The sequence below is a fragment of the Neofelis nebulosa genome, chromosome 5 (assembly GCF_028018385.1).
Source record: "Neofelis nebulosa isolate mNeoNeb1 chromosome 5, mNeoNeb1.pri, whole genome shotgun sequence".
Classification (NCBI taxonomy): Eukaryota; Metazoa; Chordata; class Mammalia; order Carnivora; family Felidae; genus Neofelis; species Neofelis nebulosa.
The window spans coordinates 45,942,958-45,962,746 of NC_080786.1; the positions used below are offsets into that span (position 1 = coordinate 45,942,958).

General features: G+C 40.3%; 2 protein-coding genes across 9 annotated transcripts in view; one reads left to right on the plus strand and one right to left on the minus strand.

The window, feature by feature from the left end:
* Positions 1–19,789, plus strand: part of MED12L (mediator complex subunit 12L) — a 332,574-nt gene that overhangs the window by 175,837 nt on the left and 136,948 nt on the right. The gene's annotated exons all lie outside the window — the stretch shown is intronic.
* P2RY14 (purinergic receptor P2Y14) overlaps positions 1–19,789 on the minus strand; it is a 78,169-nt gene that overhangs the window by 52,085 nt on the left and 6,295 nt on the right. For 2 of the 5 annotated variants that reach the window (XM_058730233.1, XM_058730230.1), the window contains exons 1-2: positions 3,657–4,131; positions 3,372–3,427 (exon numbers count right to left, since the gene is read on the minus strand). The gene's annotated coding sequence lies outside the window, so the exon portion shown is untranslated. Of the gene's footprint in view, positions 1–3,371; positions 3,428–3,656; positions 4,132–11,917; positions 12,092–19,789 lie in introns of those variants that run through there. The other 3 variants (XM_058730231.1, XM_058730232.1, XM_058730229.1) reach the window with 2 other exon arrangements.

Consider the following 19,789-nt stretch of genomic DNA (forward strand, 5'->3'; position numbering starts at 1 on the left):
AGAAGAGCTTGGTACTCTTGCACTGATGGTGTAATTTTCATTTGAAAGAAACTCTCCTTATTGTTCAGTCATCCTCTATTAGGCAGTCTTCTGCAAGTGCAGATACCCATGAGGAAGGTGGCAGAGTAAGCTCATGTTGGCATCAGCCTGTCATCTCTGGACTGGTCTGTTATTGGTATGCCAGAGACTGCCCATGCTGGCAGGTTGAGACAGCTAACTTTCAAGGAAATGCGGAAACCGAATGAAATAAATGTGACTTCTGGTTTCTTACCATAAAGGCATTGGCCTAGGAAGCTTCAACACCTAAATTCACTCTGAAGGCAACAATATTCCTCTGTCCACACTTGACTTCAGAAGCATCTTAGATCTAGTGGCAAATAACCTTGACTGTTTTTTTCTTCCTTCCCTCCTCCTTCTCTCCTTCCTCTCTCCTTCCTTCCTCCCATGCCCCCTTCTTCTGTTTTCCAGTGGTCTTATATATAATTACATATACATTTACCTTGAGGTCTTTATGATAGTGAAAACAAAATGATGTCAGCCCATATTTACTCAATGCTTCCTGTCTTACTGTGTTAAAGACTTGACATACATGATCTATTTGAGTCCTGTAGCAGTTTTGTACTGATGTTATCAGCTTTACATCAGGGAATGGGACTCAGGGAGCTTGGTGGCCTGGCCTCCTAGAAGGTAATTACTTAGTAACTGGCTACTTAGTGTATGGATTCGTTGTTTTTTCTTTGTGGAAGGTCTTTTTGTTTTGTTTTAATTAATTTATTTACTTTTTAAATTTTATTTTTTTGATTTACATCCAAATTAGTTAGCATACAGTGCAACAATGATTTCAGGAGTAGATTCCGTAATGCCCCTTACCCATTTAGCCCATCGCCCCTCCCATGCATTAGCTGTTTTAATGTGGCACCCCCACCTTGAGTCTTTTGCCTTTGAGAGACTTTTTTTTTCCTTAATGTTTTTTTAAATGTTTATTTTTATTTTTGAGAGAGAGAGAGAGAGAGAGAGAGAGAGCAAGAGAGAGAGAGAGAGAGAGAGAGAGAGAGAGAGAGAGAGGGCGCGCTACTGGGAGAGGGGCAGAGAAAGAGGGAGACAGAGGACCCAAAGCCAGCTCTGTGCTGAGAGCAGAGAGCCCAATGCGGGATTTGAACTCATGAGATCATGACCTGAACCGAAGTCAGACACTCAACCGACTGAGACACCCAGGTGCCCGAGGAGAGACTTTAATTTCTATTGCCACCTTTCCCCCAACCCAACTGTTGTACTCTATTTAAAGATGTCAGAGATAGGGGCGCCTGGGTGGCTCAGTTGGTTGAGCGTCCAACTTTGGCTCGGGTCATGATATCGCAGTTAGTGAGTTCAAGTCCCACATCGGGCTCTGTGCTGACAGCTCAGGGCCTGGAGCCTGCTTCTGATTCTGTATGTCCCTCTCTCTCTGCCCACCCCTGCTCTGTTTCTCTTTCTCTTTCTCTTTCTCTTTCTCTTTCTCTTTCTCTTTCTCTTTCTCTTTCTCTTTCTCTTTCTCTTTCTCTTTCTCTTTCTCTTTCTCTCTCTCTCTCTCTCTCTCTCTGTCAAAAATAAATAAATAAACATTAAAAACAAATTTAAAAAAAGATGTCAGAGATAGTTTTATGTTTTAAGTATAACTTCCCCCCTAATATGTGTGCCTGATACTAGGTCCAACATTGTTATAGCCAGAGAATTATAAATACTATCCTCCAGGGGTGCCTGAGTAGCTCAGTTGATTGAGCAACTGACTTCAGCTCAGGTAGTGATGTTTGTGATCTCATGATCTTATGATCTTGTGATCAGTTTGTGAGTTTGAGCCCCACATGGAGCTCCCTGCTGTATGTGGTCAGCTCCCTGCTCCAGGTCCTCTTCAGATCCTCTGTTCCCTCCTTTTTCTCTGTCCCTCTCTTGCTTGTGCTCTCTTTCAAGAAATAAACATTTAAAAAATTAATTAAAAAAATACTATCCTACAAATGCATGGTTGAGGATGAAAGCAGTCCAAGAGGATTTTAGGACCTGCTGATTGGTGATTGGGTAGGGTGTGGTGGAAGGGGAGGGAGCAGGTGTAGCAGTGGTAAGTTTGGGCTGATTGAAAGAAACCCTGTAGCCTTTGGGAGCTGCCGTGAATGGAGTACCAGTGACTTGCATGTGCTCAAGGGCTCAGGCTCTTGGTGAGATCAGCTGGATGGTCTTCGTCAGGGTAGTGAATGCTCTTTACATGCTTCTTCAAGTGTGAGGTGGGCACTATAATATCTCAGTCAATGGCAATTCTTTCCCCACACCCTGCCCACTTCCCCCTATTGTGTCTTCATGCTTTGAGTATCTCATTTGTGCCTTCATTTCTTCCTTAGCACACTATAATGGATGCGATAACTTACAGTTTATGTGTATGTTACCAGTTGTGTATGTGTGTGCATACGATTATTGTGTATTTATGGATTTTATTGGAGTATAAAATTTGTAGGCTCAAAAATGATGAAAGTATATTATTCTGATATTTTATGGTGAGTATATTATGTTTTCTTGTTTTTTTATAACTTATCAATGATATTTAAGTTTTGTAGTGCTAAAATTGTATTCAAGTCTGTTTTTCTTAAGAAGAATATGTGAACTACAATGTGTGTGTGTGTTTTTTTTAAACCAATGTGATTTTTGATTGATTTTCTCCATAGGATTAGGTGTACTTTACCAAAAAAATTATTTCTGGGGGTACCTAGGTGGCTCAGTCAGTTGAGCATTGAACTCTTGATTTTGACTCAGGTTGTGATCTCTGGGTTTGTGGGATCCAGCCCTACATTGGGCTCCGCGCTGACAACGTGGAACTTGCTTGGAATTCTGTTTCCCTCTCTCCCTGCCCTTCCCCTGCTTTCTCTCTCTCTTCATGGAAAGAAATAAAAACTTAAAAAAAAAATATTTCTGGACTAGATGGATTGCATGAGATTGGTTGAATATGGTCACATTGTAGAATTCCCCTGTGTGTAATTTAAATTCAGAATGTTTAAAATATTTGAAATAATTTAGCTGATTAGTCATAAACCATAGTAAGTAGCATATTAACTCAATTTTTTGCTATGCATAGGTGTTTTTGTAGCTTATAACTCTTTTTAAAGGCAAATAAATATCTTACTAGATATTAGTAGGGTTACGTTATGCCAACACCAGCAAAGACACAGGCTTTTACCTTTATGAGTATATGTCCATACAGGTAATAACTATGTTATATGTGGACTCACACAAGTACAAACAAACATTCACACTGACTTATATGTGTAGTAATAATAGATTGTATAGTTCTTAGAGGCAATTTTGATATACGTTTACAACCTTTAAAAATGTTTGTCCTGCATAAATACCTTTTAGGCACTCTCTTTGATGTGTCTTCTTCACAGAATAACCCAAATTGGAAATCCTAAGTAGTCATCAATGATAAAATTTCAGATTTGGATCCCAGACTCAGTATGAGCAAATATAATCCCATAGCAACCAATTATAGTGCTCAAACAAAAAGCGACTTACTAAGAATGGGGAATCATCTAGTGTTACCGGGCATTCTTGCCACCCAGCGCACAGATCATTTCTGTTCTCATAACACCACTCATACGCGCTCACGTTATCTCACAGAAAATCTGTTTCCTTACCTGTCTGCAGCCCTTGGACTGTGAGTCAAACAGCATTCATTTCAGAATACGTCTCAATATACACTCCAGAGACAGTCTGTTACACGCAGAGTTCTTGCTCATCTTGAAGAACAGATGAGAATCAGGAACTTGACAGAAACCACAAAATAATGGGTCTCCTATCACAGCTGAATTGGTCAGTCAGAATTTACTCACTGCTGCCAGGAAATGGAAACAGAAGAGAGATGTTTGGATCTCTGTGGGTGTCAGGCTGGCCTTTGTGCTACTTCTTTTCCTTCAGTGATCCAAAGTAACCCTGGCTTCCACCCCACCCCCCCTTCTTGAAATTTTCTACTTTTTTCAACATCACCACATCATTTGGCAAGCGAAGAGCTAGGCAACAATCTAAATAGATTTTCTTCTTAATCTTTGCCAGATCAACTTGTGGTAGTCCACGGTGGCAGCTGTGGTGGGTAAGACGTGGTTCTGTCTGAAATACACTGGTAGGAGGAACTTGGCAACAGCCACCCAGTGTAACTAGCTGCTCACAAATAGGTGGTGATTGGGGTGACCTGGAAATGCAGAACCAGCATTGGAGTAAATAAGCATTTTGACATCAGTGGCCACATGTGTTAGATAAGAGGTGCTGCTGTTGTCACTTGTTCTCCACATTAATTTTTCCATATTTGAGCATTACTGACAGATCAGGAGTAGTACTTCAGGTAAACACATAGCTTGTTGACGTTTTGCTTGGTTTGTGCTGTTTGGAAGGCGAGAGGCAGGACCCACTTCCTATTTTTAGTTCAAGTTACCTGGTATAATTTGTCATGTCCTGAAGAGAGCTCCAGTACCTTTCCTATTGAACTAGAGTGTGCAGTTAGATTGAGAAGCACTCAGTGTTTGGGTGCAAAGCCCTTATCAAAGTGTGACTCAGTACCGGATAAGAAAGAAAGAAAACCATGACCTCTAATGTCCTTTATAAGACCCCTGAATACCAGGTGTGTTCACTCAGGTTGTTCCATTGCCAGATTATGGGCTCATGGTTTCGCTTATAAAGTTCAGTTTGCTTAAAAAAAGTATAGATTAGCAGTCACAATAAATGTTAGCACTTGTTTATATGCTTCTGATAAACCAGGTGCTGTTCTAGATACTTTGTATGTACTATGTGGTAAGCAGTATCCCAGACCCTGGACATGGAGTTGTGACTCAGACCCAGGTCTCTTCCCTCATGAAGCACGGTTTCTTTTCTTATTTTGTGCCTCACAAACGATTGGTCCTTCATACTCTCAGCAGAGGCCCCAGGGGACCCACAGATGGTTTAGGGAGACTGCCCACTATGGTCTGTGTGAGGGATCCATTCTTCTGTGCCGGTCGGGGCCCGTGCAGTGCTTGCTGCTGCCTGGACTGCTGGGGCTAAGAACACCTGTGTGCGTGTAGGCTCCAGGCTCGTTGGCTTCAGCTGCAACGAGCTGTGGTGGGTAAATACATGGAGGTAGGGACTAGCCTTCAGAGCCTGGTTATTATTACCAGGCGCACTATAGAGCCCTTTGGATGTAAACATGACGCTGATTAAATGGATGATTTGGCACTAATAGTCTCTTAGCTGCAGCTCTGAAGACTTCCCTGATTTATAGCTGGAGGCACTGTTTATTCTCGCAGTCCCGGAAGCACCCATTAATTGTCCCCTTGCTCTCTTATGCTGCTTGTAATCGCCATGGAGTGCACTACATACCTGTTACTGAGGGTGACTGGGAGGAAATGTAGTTAAATTCACTGGACCTGCTTGTTTTCCTCCCGGTACCAGGTCTTGCAAAGTCTAAGGCCAAGGAGATAGCCCTATATAGGTGGTCATGTGATCGCTGGTAGTCTAGATAAGTGAGGTAGATGGTGTGTAAGACCCAGAGGGATGAAGAAATGATGAAGTAGGGAGCTCGTGGCCCACCCATGGGGTCAGCTGCCATGGCTGGAGCTTGTCAGGGTCCAGTGTTGCCTCATCTGTGGATGAGCCAGTGCTGAGTGTATGGCCTGTTCTAAATGTGTTTTATGTGTTTCAACTCGCTGAGTTCTCACAACTCTGTCAGCTGGGTGGGTTCCATTCCTATCCCCTCCCCCACCTTTTTTCTTAATAGATGAGGAAACAGGCACAGCAATCCTAAGTAAGTTTCCACAGTTCCTCCAGCTGGGATTTGGACTCTGGCAGAGCAGTTCTTGGATCTTGTGCTCTTGACTGTACTTTTAGGTCTCCCCCAATTTTGCACGTTGTTATCTAAATCAAAGACTTTTTAGATTAATGTAAGTCTAAACAAAACCTGACTTGTGGGAAGCCCGTTTGTGGCATTTGTCTATACTTGTATTGGCAGGTAGCAGGGCAAGATGGCATGGAGAGGACAGCTGGGGACTCAAGTGGAACATTCATTGCCAAAGACTGGATCAAACCACAGATGCACACTCCCACACTCAGCTCAGAAGCACTTTCTTTGTATTAGATTCTTTTACAGCCAATTCACATGGGAGCCATTTGAGGGGTAACCATGCCTGTGTTTACAGTGAGAAAATAGAGCCGCAGCAAACTTAAGTTGTCCAAGCTAGTAGGTGGCAGGACTGGACTTTGCAGCTGGCCTTCAGAGCCACAGTCGAGGATTCCTTCCCCAGCCCTGTGGGTGTTTTTTAGAATCAGATGAATAGAGAACACAGATTTGTTAATTCACGAAGCATCTGAGAGTCCGGTACACCGGGCCCGTCCTTGTTGGGAACACAGGAAAAGTGTATTTTCTCATCAAAAACTGCTGAGTGTAATCACACCGCATTTTAGTGTGAGATGAGGAACGCAAAGAGAGTGATGGCAGGCAGATGGAAGACTCCAGACGCCAGGGCCGGCGGTAGAGGCAGAGGGTGAGGCTTGGAATTGAGGGAAGATGAACATGTAAGCATCCGAGAAGAACTTGGTGAGTTATCTGTTCATCTTGTGTTCTTAAGACTGCATGTCTCAAGACAAATTGCCTTAGTAGAGTTTTGGACCATAGGGCCCAACTGATGGCGGCAAGGCCAGGTCTTGTGGTTCATCTTTTCACAGTTGGGAGACTGTTGAAGGAAATACCCAGAGCTGCTACCTCTTCCTGCCCCCGGCCTCTGGACTGTCCCATTTGCCCTCTGCTTGCCTAGCAGTTCTGATCTTTTTGTTGTTGTTGTTTTGTTTCAATGTTTATTATTTTTGAGAGAGAGAGAGGCGAGTGCGATTGGGGGAGGGTCAGAGAGAAAGAGAATCTGAAGCAGGCTCCAGGCTCTGCACTGTCTCTCAGCACAGAGCCTGATGCGGGGCTTGAACTCACAAACTGCAAGATCATGTCCTGAGCTGAAGTGGATGCTTAACTGACTGAGCCACCCCGGCGCCCCATTTGTGACTCTTTTGAAGTCATTGTTTGTTTCTATATCTGACTGGCCATCAACATCACCTGGTGAGCCTTAAAAATGCAAATTCCAAGACACTTCATCAAATAAACCAAATCAGAATCCTTGTGGTTTTGGCTGAGGAATCTATATTTTCAAATGTCTTCTGGTAAATCTGAAATGTGGCCAAGTGTGAGCATCCCTACCTTCCTGTTTTGGAGCCTCTGATCATATAACACTTGGAGGAACTTTCATCTTTGGGCAGATGCCCTACCTCTAGACCTGTTCTTCTGTTCAGCTCACTCCAGCTGCTGGGGTCCCCTTATAAGTTGTTGCTCTGGCTTTGGACACCCATGCAGATGTCTGCCCTGAGAGCAGAAATTTTGATGATCAGAGTACCAGGAGGGTGGTGGTAATGAGGTGAGCATTCATAGACGTAGTGAGAGAGAAAGACTAGAGCAGCCAAAGATGAGGCGAAACCCAAGGAGGAAGGAAGGGTATCAAAAGGCCTCAGGCTTATGCAATGAAAACAATGTTGTCTGACTTCTCCTGAGGCCTTTTATATTTTATATTTTTATTTTCATAGTTTTATATTTCCGATCACTTCTCTCATCGGTTTTTTTCTCCACTGGGTGCAAATGAATGATGTAAATCTGTTCTTATACTGTCTGCTGTTACTCCCTCTTAGCAGAAAAGTCTTAAGAGTGGAGTCTTCCTTTTTCTGTGCACCTCACTGCGTCACCTAGGTTTTGGAAACTGGCCCCAGCCATCCCAGAATGTGGAGTTACGGGAAATATGGACACATTTGTGGATGACTCAGCCTATTTCAACGCAGGAGTGCAGATTGGCCCTGCCACCATTTTGTATTTCCTTGAGGTGTATCCCGGGCATTTTGTGGATATGCTTAAATGTGAAGATGATCTTGTACAGGTATTTCTCTCTTGGAATTGGAAATAAGTGTATTATTAAGGTTTGCAAAAGTGTTTTATCCTGACAAACTATTGATCATATCATTATGTATTTTTAAAATTAGATGTTTGTTATATTCAGCACCACTAGATACCAGACTCAATACAAATATTAATGATCATATTAATAATAATAAAATAATAAGTAGGTAGAGGTCATGTTCCCTGCTTTCAGGATTCTTGCTATCAAAAAAAAAAAAAAAAGAAACAAAAAGATTAAAAAAAAAGTTTTCTTCTGTACTGTTTGATTTATGCTGTATAATTCTGTGTTCCTGCAGCCCCTTCCCATTTCCTTTTTGGAACCCAAAGAGTACTGTATGACTTCATCCTGATACATCTTTTTCTCAGAACTCTTCACATACCCTCGAGATGATGGCTACTACCACCCACATGCTCACAGACACATTTACATTTCCTTTCTCCAACACTGTTTCCAGGCTGGACTCTGTCTTTTCAGGACTAAGAATGGTTATATATAAATATCCCTTGTGTATTCGTACTACAAATAGAGTGGGATTAACGTAATCCCCAAATATGTCTGTTATTGTTTCCAGTCAGTTTCCATCCAGCTTGTTGTCAGCTGTCCTTAAAAGCTGACTTTGTTTCTTCTTGGTTCCATAAATGTCCTGTTTTGTTCCTTATCCCAAAATCTTTAAATAAGTACAGAAACAACTTTATTGTTAGTGCTTTATCCCAGATTTTCCTCATTTGCTTCTTTGCATGGTAACACACACTTGCGTACTTTGCTTTTTCTCAACATGCTGTCTTGGGGACTTAATCACATTAGCCTGGTAGAAATTCCTTGTTCTTTTTTCATAGCTCTTTAGTATTCCATAATTTATTTATTTGGTCCCTATTGATCAGCCCTTAGATAAGTAAGAACATTTTCAATGAATTTATTTTAAGCATAGCAGCTATTTACTGGGTTACATCATTAAAAAAAATGTTGGGGTGCCTGAGTGGCTCAGTTGGTTGAGCATCTGACTTTGGCTAAGGTCATGATTTCACAGTTCATGAGTTCGAGCTCCAGTCAGTTTATGAGTTTGAGCCACATTTCGGAATCTGTGCTGACAGCTCAGAGTCTGGATCCAGCTTTGGATTCTTTTTCTCTCTTTGCCCCTCCCCCACTTGTGCGTGCGCTGTCGCGCTGTCTCTCTCACTCTCGCTTGCTCTCTCTCAAAAACAAATAAACATTAAAAAATAAAAGTTTTTGCTGGCAAGTGATTTATAGTTGTGTGTGCATGTTGGGGTGTGTGAATACATGTAGGATTCTACTGGACATTGAGAAATCTATTGATAAGAATTACAGAGGATGTTAGTAAAAGGCCCTCTATGAACATTGTATGAATTTACAGAGATATTTAAAGGAAATAGGTTTGGAAGTGGCTCTCTGAAGGAGATGGTCTTTGGTTCTTACTAAATGGCTTTTTTATTTACAAATTGGGGTGAATTTCAATCTGAGATTTAAAAACATGGTGACAGCGAGGGTACCATGGATAGAAAGTCAGCAAAGGTGGAGTGGGCCACAATGTGGAGGGTTCTAATTGTCATGCTGAGGAGGGAGGTCATAATTGAGAATGCCATGAATTTTTTTTTTGTAGTAAAATGATTGTTGATGTACTTTAAAAAGTATAACCTGGCAGGAAAACTGAGTACAGACATGGCCTTTTTGTGTTTCTCTGTGTGAAGCATTAAATCCTGCCCAAGTCAGTGAATTGGTTTAGAGTGGTGGAGTGGTAGGAATTATGCCATTGAAACATACTTAGCTGGTTTTATTTGAAAACAATGCTTTTTGTTATTTTTTAACTTCTTGAAATGAGTGAATTCGATGGCAGTTGTGTACTTAGCTCTGAGAGTTATATTGGAGAAACAGACTTTTGGTGCAATATGTCCACCTTCTGGTAGGATGATAGAAGTGACAGTTTATAACATGCATTGATATACACAATATTTACATATTGTGTAGATACTCTACGAAACCTCACTTGGGGGTGGCACTAATGGTGAGTTATGTGTTGAATACCTTGTCCCAATTAGTTGAAATGCTCAAATAGATTTTCTGTGTTGCTGGTGTTAGATTGTGTTTGACCTTAAGAATCAGAAGGAATGAATTTCAGTTGATGTTATTAGCAAACAGTCAACATGGAGAACTTTAACTGTTAAAAGAAAACAAAAACTTCGGTGCATGTATTTCCTCTTCTCTGTATATCTTGGAAAGATAATGAGGAAGTAGAAGAGGGCATTTTTTTTTTTTTTTTTTTTTTTACCATCTCCGCTTCTCTGCAATGCACCATTTCTGATAATCATCATTCTGCTTCCGTCTGACCTTAAGACTTGCCTCAGTGGTCACTTTTCTGGAAGTGTCCCTGATACCTTGGTGGTGGTAGTATTCATCCCATGTGGCGTGTGTTTTTAAAACCTGCCCTGGCTAGCATGGGCTGTGGCTGTACTTGCTGGTTTGTTTGGGTTGCCCCAGTGCCCACTACCGTAGTAGGTGCTCAGAAGTGCATGTTGAGTGAATGTGTGTTTCTAAAATATGAGGAGGCTGAGACTATCCACTACAGGATGCTCTAATTCTGTAGGTAAAAAGGTAGCTGATGTAATTAATCTAAAACAAGGACTGTGACTATTTTTAATAATATTATCCTAGGGGTATCGTGTAAGTACTTGCCTCTGCATGGTTTTGAACTCCTTTTTGTAGGTTTCTGAGCCCCTGATCTGTATATTGATTCATCCTAGGTCAGGCGATTGAGAGGATTTATAAGACCATGTATTTAGTGCTGTAACTGCTCAGCTCTTTAGTAAATTGTTAGAACAGGTTAGGAAAATGAGCCTTGAGAAATCTTGAGAGTGGAATCATCGAGCAGGAATGAGACTTAAGAATGTAGAGAATTACTTCATTTCTGTTAGATAAACTTTCCCAGAGTTCTGACAAACCGATTGTACTTGCTCATGCTGTGTGTGATGTGTGTGGGAGGAGCTCATCCTAGCCAGCTTAGGGGAAGGCTTTGTGGGTAGTCTTCAGAGAATTTGAGCCTAACTGAAGTCAGAGGAAGTGTTGTGGGTGATCGCATGCAGTTTCTTCTTTCCAGTTTTCGCCCAAAGTGTAGGCCACACCTGAAAGTATGCCGTGTCAGTTTCTGTGCCCAGCACGCCAATGTTAGCTGAACATATTTGTTTGTCCTTCTGGATTGTGTGAGGATTGTGTGATTGTCCCTGGCAATTTAATTTCCTCAGCAGCAGGACTGAGAAATTCTTTGTGGTTTTAGGCAATTCATGCTGTAGAGAGCTGCATATCTCTTTAGTTAATAATTTGAGCACAGCAGTGATTCTCCCTCTGTTTTGTGTGGACCAGTCGGCGTAATCATAACAAAAGAGTCAGTGTGGCCAAGTTTCTGTGTTTTGTACTTGCTGCTACCCTATGATCCTCAAGGATCACTAGGCGTGTTAAATGAAGACATTTGGCTAGGCTCGTGTGACTTCATCATGACCTGAAGGCTAGTTTGGAACCTCTGTTTCTCTTGAACAGGGTGGGGCTTCATCAGCCTCTTTCAGAAGCCTTACAGACTTCCTGCAGGTGGCGTTGATCTAATCCTGCTGTGAAAGTTAGCTGACACCTGGGCCCTCTTGTGGCTCTGCCTCCTGACCAGCCTGTTGAGTGTCTCCATGGAAGCCTTTGCCTGAGAAGGGCGAATGCAGCCTCTGTCTCAAATGGGTTGAAATCCTCCCAATCATAAATTTTGCTCTTAATAGTTGATAGTGCTAAGAAAGATACATGGTGGTCTTGCTGTAAAAGACAGAAAGAATTTAGACTAGAATTAGATAATGTGTTCCTTCATTAAGCAAAAGCAAACAAAAATACTCCATTTGGGTAGGCTATGTTCTTTCTTGTGGCATTATGCAAAACTGCTAGCAACAAATACTAACCTAGAAAACATCATCCGCACTTCCAGGAAGCATCCATTATAGAGTTTTGTTGACTCCAGGGGTTCAGTTTTCGTTAGTAAACTTGGTGGAAGAAGCTTCAAGTTGGGGGCTACTTGTTGATGTGATGGCTGGATTCCTTGAGTTCTTTTCCCTTGTCCTAAGTAGCTTGTTTAACTAAAATATAAAAATCATAACAAAATCATAATGTAGACACAAATTTTGTTATGTGTCACTAGCATGGGGGCCATATGTCCTGGTTTGCCCACGCTGTGCCTGTATACACCTGTTGTGTCAGCTCCATAAGTGAGACTTAAACTCTCAAAAGTATCCAGGTCTTGACAGTGAGTTATATGCTCATCTTAATTATGAGAGAATGAAATGATCAAATAAGCATGATTGATGGGCTTCACTTAACATCCTCTTCTCTCAATAGTGTTGTCTTTCATGTTTATTAGATAAATTATTGGAGCTTTGGTTGAGAGACCTTCTCAACTTAAAACCAAGCTTTATTTGCAGTATTGATGGAGTTTATTCCTGTTAATTACATTTGGTGGCATAAATAATTAGCAAGGATTTCGGTAGTATCAGTAGTAACCTTGAGGTATTTCGTTTCAGTATTGAGCCATGATTAAGACCAGAGCTTCTGGAATCACACTGGCAGAGTCTGGACCCAAGAAACTGCATTTTTGAACTGTGTGACCTTGGAAATATTATTGAACCTCTTCATTTCTAACATGGGGGTAATGCTAGGGCTTCCTCGTGTTTTGGGGATGAAATGGGTGGATTTAGGACTAAGAACAGTGCTTGGTGCATAGGGAGTGCCCAATAAATGTTAGTTAGTTTTATTTCATTAGAAAATAATTATTCAGTGTTGGGGCACCTGGGTGACTGCTCTGGTTGAGCATCAGACTTGATTTTGGCTGAGGTCAGGATCTCAAAGTTCATGAGATTGAGTCCCATGTTGGGCTCTGTGCTATCAGCACAGAGGTTGGGATTCTCTTTCTCCCTCCCTCTCTGCCCCACCCTTGCTTGCTCTTTCTCAAAATAAATAAATAAACTTAAAAAAAATAACCATTCAGTGCTAAAAGTACTAGAAAATAGTTTGCATGGGACTGGGAAGGAGCAGAAAACTCAAGGCCTCAAGCAGTAATGCCATTAAAGTCCTGGCAGTGGCTGAAGCAGTAATGCCATTAGTTTAAAGTCCTGGCAGTGGCTGATTTTCTTCCCTCAGTGTGACACACGGTTGGGATTCAGGTCTGTCTTGCTCCCAAATCTTTGCTTGTCCCTGAGACCACACAGCCTCCCTCTGGGTCTGAGCTAAGCTGAGTGCAGGGCCAGGTGGGACAGAGACATGGACTGGCCATATCTGAGGGTGGATGGGCAGAATTGGGTGCAGAGTTGTTAATGGGAGTGAGGGAAGGAGGGGCTCGTAGGATGACTCCGATTTCTAGTTCAGGTGCCTGGGTGGGTGGTGGTGCTGTTAATTGAGTTTAAGGGTAAGGTGCCTTCCTGACATGGGAAGAGAAAGTGATGCAGTCCCTGTAGCCGAGTGGACTCCCTGGCTTCTAACCTGCTACTATCCCTTCACTTCCCAGCCATGTTCCCTTAAGCATGTCTTAGTTTCCTCATCTGTAAAGTGGAGATAATAGCTACTTCTTGTTGTGGGAAGTAAAAATTTTATGTAAAGTCCTTGGGACAGTGACTGGGTAAGCCTTATGTAAGACTTAGTCATCATTATTATTATCTTTATTTTATTTTTTATTTAAAAAAATTTTTTTAACATTTATTTTGAGAGACAGAACGTGAGCAGGGGAGGGGCAGAGAGAGACGGAGACACAGAATCTGAAGCAGGCTCCAGGCTCTGAGCTGTCAGCACAGAGCCCGACGTGGGGCTCAAACTCACGAACCAGGAGATCATGACCTGAGCTGAAATCGGCTGCTTAACCAACTGAGCCACGCTTGCACCCCTTTATTATCTTTATTTTTTAAATTTTTTAAATTTCTTTTCACTTTAGGATTTCATTTATTTGAAATGTGTACTATAAGATTATCTTTCAAGAGAAAAGACAGGTAACACATGTTTTTGTACCAGAAAGTATCCATGGTAATGTATTGGTTACTACTTATTATTATTACTTAAACAATGACCTAGTTTGAGTGAGGTAAAATATAACTAGTACATACTAAGCACATAAAAGTGCTCGATAACGTTAATTCTTTTTTTCCCCCACTGTTAAAGAATCTGCTATCTATCTACCTATCTATCTACAACTTTACATCCAAATTAGTTAGCATATAGTGCAGCAGTGATTTTAGGAGTAGATTCCTTAGTGCCCCTTACCCATTTAGCCCATCCCCACCTCCCACACCTCCTCCAGTAACTCATATTTATGAGTCTCTTACGTTTTTCCCCCTCCCAGTTTTTATATTATTTTTGTTTCCCTTCCCTTATGTTCATCTGTTCTGTGTCTTAAAGTCTCCTATGAGTGAAGTCATATGATATTTGTCTTTCTCTGACTAATTTCACATAGCATAATACCCTCCAGTTCCATCCATGTAGTTGCAAATGGCAAGATTTCATTCTTTTTGATTGCCGACTAATACTCCATTGTATATATATATCCCACATCTTCTTTATACGTTCATCCATCGATGGACATTTGGGCTCTTTCCAAACTTTGGCTATTGTTGATAGTGCCGCTATAAACATTGGGGTGCATGTGCCCCTTTGAAACAGCATATGTGCATCCCTTGGATAAATACCTAGTAGTGCAATTGTTGGGTAGTAGGGTAGTTCTATGTTTGGTTTTTCCAGGAACCTACAAACTGTTTTCCAGAGTGGCTGCACCAGCTTGCATTCCCAAATTATCTTTATTTTTAACCTGCTATTTTAAGGATATCTATGGGGTATACATAGCTGTCTTTCAAATAGCATTTGCAGAGAACATATTAGACTTCGAAGTAGGCCTTTTTTTTTTTTTAATGTTTGTTTATTTTTGAGAGTGAGAGAGTATGAGCAGGGGAGAGGCAGAGAGAGAGAGAAGGTGACACAGAATCCAAGGCAGGCTTCAGGCTCTGAGCTGCCAGCACAGAGCCCAACGTGGGGTTTGAACTCATGAACCACGAGATCACGACCTGAGCCAAAATGTTGACCTTAAGAAATGAGTCGGTGGCTCAACCGACTGAGCCACCCAGGTGCCCTCAAAGTAGGCATCTAATGAAGCTTGCATATAGACTTGGAAGAGGCGAGAATAAAAAAAACCTGCGTTATTATTTATGACTAATACCTTATCCCTCCCAAATTTGTTTAGGCCTTGTTGGTATCTCGAAACCCGGGTTTTTATTTTGCTTGAAACCTTGGACATATTCTCTCTGTGCGCTGATGGTTTAAGAACCTGGATCAGGGTTCTCAATGTAGGCAATACTACACAGGAGGCCAGTTTGTCAAATTTGGAGTTGTTGTTATTGTTGCCTTGTTTTGTCTCATTATTTGGTGGAATGTGATTTTAGAAAACTATCACAGGTTAAGGGACCGAGTCACACTCATTATACTAAATCCATTAGCTCTGGTTACACATGCCGTGTGTTTGTCTGCGTATGTGTGTAGGTAAACAAGTCCAGAGTGTTATTGGAAAGTCTCGTTTATAACATTTAAACTCAGACATGGAACAGGAGGCTCTGGGAAATCTGGTGACTGTTCTGGTCCCTTGTTCATAAGTTAGGCTGATTCAATCAGACATGCAGCTCACTGCTGAGAGATGCTGTGGAGACTGTCCACACCTCAGCCACTGGGTATCCTCTGGCATCATTCAGAGAGAAATTTGCCACTTCACTTATATTAAGAACGTTTGCCTATGAAACGGTGTGAAATAAAGGAATTTCCAATTTAAGTCCATATCTTGAGTTTTTAAATAAGAAGAAAAAAGTGTGTGGTCTAACAGCTATGTTATGCCATTTTTGTCATTTTAGATGATTTCTTATCATTGTGGTTTAGAAGATAAACTGAGAATATTCAAAATGTAAGTTGCCATTTGAATACCTGAATTTCTTAATGAATTAAAAATTTTATAGACAGGTCTTATTTCTTCCACTTCAACTCTACTAGGATTTTGTGTACTTTTGAAACTAGAGAAAAATTATTTTTAATTAAAAAATTTTCTGCGTGTCAGTTGGGAAAGAATAGTCAATTTTTGTATTTTTCCCCCCATGAAATTCATGTGTATTTTACCGTTTACTGTTGGCCTTTTTACATCTCTAAGACAGCTTCTTGTAGGTCTTAATTACTCTTTTCAGACATTTCCATTGCACATTTTTCTAGGCAGCTCTGGGACTGTTTTGTGTGTGTGTGTGTGTGTGGGGGGGGGGGGGTGGTGGTGTGCGTGTCCATAGCACTAAAGATGACTCTAGGGAAGGCCTGGCACTTTTTATACATGCTGTATATAGGACACAGGTTTTCTTCAGTTGTTTAATGAATGTTAACCACTAGATGGTACTAGACGGCTGGCGGGGGGATGTTAAATAATTGCCTCTACCAGATGCTTGTATTATGTTGAAATTTGAAAATGTTGACCTTAAGAAATATTTGCTTTCAAATTTTATTGAATGTTGAAAGATTATTTTATTTTTCATCATGATACGTGTACTCTTTAAATCCTTACCTCCTATGTCCCTCATCCCCCCAACCACCTCCCCTCTGGTAACAATTGGTTTGTTCTCTGTAGTTAAGAGCCTGTTTCTTGGCTTGGCTCTCTCTTTTTTCCTTTTGCTCATGTGTTTTGTTTCTTAAATTCTGCATATGAGTGAGATAGATATTTCTCTTTCTCTGACTCACTTATTTCACTTAGCATTATAGTCTCTAGTAGCTTGCCCTTATTGTTGCAAATGGTAAGATTTCATTGTTTTTATGGTTAATATTCCATTGTGTATATATACCACATCTTCTTTATTCATCTCTTGCTGGACACTTGAACTGTTCCCATAATTTGCCTATTGTAAATAATGCTGCAGTAGACATAGGGGTGCATGTATCCCTTTGAATTAGTGTTTTTATATTTTTGGTGTAAACACCCAGTAGTGCAATTCCTGGATCATAAAGTAGTTCTATTTTTAATTTTTAAAGGAGGCTCCATACTGATGCCCACAGTGGCTGCGCCAGTTTGCCTTCCCACCAACAGTGCAAGAGGGTTCCTTTCTTTCCACATCCTCACAAACACCTGTTATTTCTTGTGTTTTTGATTTTAGCCATTCTGACAGGTGTGAGGTAATACCTCTTTGTCCTTTTGATTTGCATTTCCCTGATGATGAGAGATGCTGAACATCTTTTCAGTTGAACGATTATTTTAAATATCCTGTTGCACAATTTTTTTCAACATTGTATGTCCCTAATTCCCTAGTAAGTATTTATTAATTTGCTAGCTATTGTCTTAATGGCTTTTAGTCTGAGGGAAACCAGTATTTATAAAATTGAAGTGATCCCCAAACCTTATTTTGTACTTGTTTTCTGATTTTCTTTCTGTAATATATCACTTTTTGTTATTTTTTCCTAGTAGATCACATTTCCTTGTGGTGATCATACATTTCTTTCTGTTTAGGCTGTGCTGTCTTTGGCGCATGAGTGTGTGTGCATGTGGAGATACAATTTTGCCTTAGCTATTTAATACAAATTTATAGATTTTCATGGTGACTATTACCTTGATTGTTTCACTGAGAAAATACTGGAATACTATCTGGAAATGAGAATTGAATAGTGTAAATAGTTTAATGAATGTGACAGAGTTAGTAATACACACACCAGAAGATTTCCTACAAGATCAGTTTCTTGAATGTAAGTTTTAGGAATTACAGAAATATTTGTTTTCAGAAAATCTCTGAATATGTTTCTCATCTGCATAAAAGGAGAATTAACTACGTTACTTACTGCAGCCTGAGAGAATCCTGAAATACTGAATATGATCCTGAAACTTTATGTAAGAAATTCTAGATTTCAAATGATTTTCAATTAATTTGTAAAAGCAGCCAAATCGGATTCTTGTTTTCTTCAATATTAATGTAATTTTTTTATTAATCTCTGAATCTTGCACAATATTTCATATTATTCCTATTGATGTTTATCTTACTAATGTAGATGATTCATTCTTGGTTGGCCTGGAAAGTAATTTTTGTGTCCATGGTGTGGGTATCTATGTAAAATAGAAACATGATAATATTGATTTTTTTTTGTAACATGACTCTTTAAAATACCTGAATAATGCTTTCTTGCAATTTATTTTCCTGATCCTGTGTGTTAAGATGTCCCATTGATTTACTAAGATCATTTTAGAGAATAAAACCATCATCACTTTAATGTGCCCACTAACTATACAGCAGTCTTATTTTAGAAACATTAGAATGGGATTGAAAATATTTTAAGTCCTCTTAGAATTGAGGTCTGAATTAGAGGATTAAATAAACTCGGGTAGAGAAGTGTTTGTTAATTCCAGAATGCTAAATGGAACCATTCGATGCTATTAAAGATGTTAGGTTTTTAGTATTTTGGAGGATTCTGTGGTGACCGTGGATTTAACAGCCTACACAATTACAGTGAACGGGGTAATACCATTTTGAAGTTTTTGACTGTGAGTCGTCATATAGTGGAGAGAAATGGGACATGGGGAGGACAAGACACATTATTCTGAGAAAATTTTCACAACCATAGTGTTGCTCCTTTTTGTATAGCACAACTGTAACTCAACCTAGACATTATGGGGAGAATGGAGGAATAAATTAGCCTTTCAAAGTGCCTTTTCACATCAGCTGATCTAAACATAGTTATCTTAACCCGGCTAGTGGTACACAGTGCGGGGAGGGGTGGCTATGTGAATGACCTAATGAGGGGTTATTAATTCATGTGCCAGAGTGCCCCTGGAATTTATGGAATTGGAATCTGGATGGACAGATGGACATTTCAGTAGAGGTCCTCAGATAATTTTTTAATCACTTTGCTACCAATCCCTCTGCCAAATCTGACTCACCTACTAGGAACTTAGCAGTCCCTGAATTCTGTTTGTGATGGTAGTCACTGTCAGTCTGTGTTATTCTTGTGCCCTTATTTCCACTCACTTTAGCTTTTAGAATTGTGTAGATGGTCTACAAGAGTCTAATAAAGCATCACACTTTATTATGCATGTGTGTGCTTTGTCTCTGGTGGCCATAGTGTCCTCTCTTTGTCAGCAAATTGACAAACGTGCCTTCAGTTCTCCTGTTTTAATGCTTGCCCCACTCCTCACACAGTGTGAGCAACAAATCAGGCACTTGCTATGCTCAAGCAGCTGAAGGCTTTGAAATCAATGAAGGTTCAAGGGGTTTTCTTGAAGAAGAAAATCTTGTAAGATTTAAGATTACCCCTGTCCTTTTTTGACTTAATTTATTGAACTCTATCCTTCAATTAAGGTGATATTTTTAAACTAATGATAACACTATTAAAGGTAGGATATAGCTAAAAGGAAAGAATGATTTGCTAAAAGTTTTTCTAAAATAAAGACTATTAAATGGTTTTTGTTTACAAGCCACATATACTTGATTATTAACCAAGCTTCCATATTCTCTTTTTTTAACCCAGGAGGATTTAGCAGCATAGCAATATAATAATGGCAAATGTCGTGTTTTATCCAAGATCCACTTGTCTTCGTAGCTAGTTTTTCTTTTTTGAAATAGCCTAAGTTTAAAATCAGTCAGTTGGATTCAGCCTTTCAAATACATTGCTTAAGAAATATAGTTAAATCCCTTCCCTCCTCCTCCACACTATACAGTTTTTTCTGATGTGCACGGACATTGATGAATACATTGAAGGGCGGATTGCCCGAGGTCCTACATATTCATAAATGGAAGGTCAGA